We start from the raw sequence: 3,489 nt of genomic DNA, 5'->3' as shown, positions 1-3,489 counted from the left end.
ATATTTTCTGAACTTGAATCTTAATCAAAAGTGTGTGATTAATTTGAGTACAACGTACAAAAGCCTTAGTTAATATGTAGAGGGTACATGAAATAACAATTAGTGGAATATTAACCATGATAGGTGACTTATTAGGAGACTAAAATTCTTGAACCCATGGACCATTAAGGGCGATGACCCCAGCAGCTTATGGGGGTGTAAGTTAGCCCAAGAAATCCCTACACATGACCCTTTAGCTCATCCTAAACAAAATCCACTTGTTAGTTGTGATTGGCCAAGCATCAGCCACATGTCTATCCTTATATTCCCTTGTATGCGCTAGGTGTAGGAGAAAAGAAAAGGAAAATTTTAATTACTTGTATTAGTATCCAAAGCAATCAGCCTTGTTGCCCCATGCAGCCAATAAGATGAAAGCAATCTCCTTGCATGTGGTCCTATTGGTCAATGGAAGCCCTCACCACTCTAGCGCCCAATAAGGGCAAAAGCTATCTGACTATTATTTTCTTTCTTGTACCTTTGGATCAGAATTTTTGGCCAAACTCAATTACTCCATGCACAAATTGAAAGAGGAACAAAATGATCCCTTCTCTTTAATTCTTTTGAATCAAACTAGACTATCATCCTATTCTCCTTCACTCCATGCGCAACGTCATCCTCAACACAAGACTGAATACTCCCTTCCAATTCAGAATGAAACACTAACCACTCTCTCCCCCTCTCAAGACCGTAGACCAGCTAGAGAAGAACCCAAAGCTTGCATGTTAATTTTCCTCCTCCCTATTCCTCACAAATCGTGAGCTACATAAGAAGACAACGACCATCCAATTTTTCATTTTTTCCTTTCATGGTTCGGCTGATTATCATTGAGCAAGAGGTGTAGGATTTTTCTAGTTTCATGTCCCTCCTTCATTCCCTCTGATTTGATGAGGATACTCACTTGCTTGCAGAGTGGAACGCAAGCCTACATCCACTCTCTTCTTCCCTTTGTTCAGCCAAAGGCCCTCCTTCAAGGAATGAGGTATTTGCTTCTTTTCTTTGTTCAACACATCTTGGGTCGGTTCTGATTGAGTTCTCTTTTCATTGCATGCACATGTTTCGGCCTTAATCTAGCTCCTTCCCCTTTTGCATGCTGTCTTAAACTCGAGTTATGGAGCATAGGAAGGAGGATGGGCTGCTTCTTGATCGATTTGTGGTCTTGGGGGTCGATGCAAGAAAATGTAAGTGAAATCTCAAGATCTTTCCTTATTCTTTGCTATTCAGCCAGTACATGCATCCAAGAAAGATGTAATTTTGTCATTATGTCTTCATTGTTTTGGTTCAGCCGTGTAGTCATGGTTGTGGTGCATGCAAATCGTTACATGTAATTTTGTGAGCTTGGAAGATAGCTCTATATGGATTCGTGACTGTTTCTTTGGACTTATATAGTTGTCAAACCTTGTATGTGTTAATACCTTAAAGGACATGTTAAAACATAAATACCCCACTCTTAAATCGTATGGGTGATGTATGTCAAGCGAAAAAGGAAGCACCTAGTTAACGATTTTAAAAGACTGAATCTGTTTGCATAGAAAACCATGGATGTTGTCACTTGATACCCATTGGCAATGCACCCTTAAGTCTGAAAATTTACTAGTTTTGAGCTTTGAAATTTGATTATAAATCCAGTACTAAGAAGAGTGGAAAACGCTATATAATGTGTAGAAGTGATAAAATAAATATGCTAAGCACCTAGTAATGATTGATAACCGAACCCACATGCATGGAAAATTATGGTTATGCCATTTGCTAATTTTTGGTAGAAGAAGCATGAAATCAGATTTGAACCGTGCCTTGTGTGTGTTGTAACCCTTGTAGGCAGCATGTAAATGACAAACTTGTGGAATCTGGTTGATGCCAAAACCGTGTGGCATGTCTTAGTTGGTGCACTGCAGTGCTATGAACGTACATTAAGTCAGAAAAAGATTAAAACAACTTAGTTGGTGATTAAGTTAGTAATGGAAATCTGGTAAATCGACTAGACACCTAGAATGGGAAGCATGGAGAGTACATGTATTTTATTGGAACAATAGATGTGAATTCTGATTTTTGGTACCTATTGCTCAGGTGTGCTAACCTCTAAAAGAGTGGTCTGATTGTTGATGTTTTGATTAAAAAGGGTTAAAGACTCGAGGTAAGTGTTCGGTGGATTACCCCTATGTGACTGTTAGTTTAATACTTGAATTTTTGATTTATTGCTCTCGTGCTCTGTTTTGATTCTGTTGGAAGGCAATTATAATTCGATTTGGAATAAGAACTGTTGGAATTCTGTTTTGGGAAGTATTGATTACTCGGCAGCTTGGTATTAAAAATATAAGAAATATATGTATTATGATTATGATCTAGCCATGTATACGCACATCATAATTCATCTGTTCTGTTTGTGTGTGCGAATCATGTCATGGCATACAACATTATGCATTCATCTTGGAAACCGAAGTATATAATAAAAGTAAGCATACGTTTGAGCACGCATCATATAGGCATCCCTCTGGTACCAGGGTATGGGACACTTGGCTTCAGTTCGCATAGGTCCAGTGGAATTCACCTTTGGGAGCCCTATGGAATCTCCACTGTGTTAGTTAGTAGTACGTGCACTGCAGTGCTATGAACGTACATTACTTTGGTGTTATATACGCACTTTGATTAGTATTTTGGCGTTATATACGTACTTTGATTAGTATTTTGGCGTTATATACGCACCTTGATAAATATATCGGCGTTATATACGCACTTGGATTATGTGATGGAATATGTTCTGGAACTATTTGATGATGTGACAATTTTGGAAATTCGGTATTTAAATTAACATTGTTGCATTGCTGGATTTTCTGCCACACTACAGTGATTTTTCTCACCCCTTCGGGGGCTCAATTTTTATAAAATTGCAGGAGGACGTAAAAGCATTTGATGAAGTAGTATTTTGGATATCTGCTGTTGAGTGCTGCTGTTTTAAAATCATGTTGTTTGCCATTGTTTATTTGGCTGTGTGCTGAATCTTGACGTTATGTACTATTTTGGGGATTGACCAAGTGAATGTAGTATTTTATTTTGGGAACACACAGTAGCTTGATTATTGTATTTGCTAAGACTTATGTAATTCTGTTATCTTATTTTGACAAACAATTTCTGCTGTTTAAATTCGGATTTTGAGATTAAGTTTTCGAGCACTTTGCGAGTTCTGTTTCTGGGGCTACAGACCTCCGATCGGAGTATAATTTATATGCACTTAAAGCCCCAGATGTCTAGTTTCATATTATATAAAGTTTGTGTCCACAGCATATAAGCACGGAATTTTATGATTTTTGCAAGTCAGGCAGTTTTGGAAATATTTTCACTGATTTATCTCTCACCTTGCGAGTTCTGTTCCGGGAGCTACGGGACTCCGAATGGGCCATAATTTATATGTACCTGAAGCCCCACATGTCTAGTTTCAGATTATGTAGACTTTAC

The 3,489-nt window shown here is 38.1% G+C and overlaps 1 long non-coding RNA gene across 1 annotated transcript; it reads left to right on the top strand.

Moving 5' to 3' along the window:
- Nucleotides 1-518: 518 nt before the first annotated feature.
- LOC133294348 (uncharacterized) lies at nucleotides 519-3,200 on the top strand. Its single transcript, XR_009749189.1, has 4 exons — nucleotides 519-1,018; nucleotides 1,111-1,217; nucleotides 2,104-2,170; nucleotides 2,928-3,200. It is a non-coding gene; the product is annotated as an uncharacterized LOC133294348 (long non-coding RNA).
- The last annotated feature ends 289 nt before the right edge of the window (nucleotides 3,201-3,489 follow it).

The sequence above is a fragment of the Gastrolobium bilobum genome, unplaced genomic scaffold, assembly GCF_033153095.1.
Source record: "Gastrolobium bilobum isolate Gb01-03AN ecotype WA unplaced genomic scaffold, APGP_CSIRO_Gbil_v1 utg72023, whole genome shotgun sequence".
Classification (NCBI taxonomy): Eukaryota; Viridiplantae; Streptophyta; class Magnoliopsida; order Fabales; family Fabaceae; genus Gastrolobium; species Gastrolobium bilobum.
This window is presented reverse-complemented; position numbering and strand designations above follow the sequence as displayed.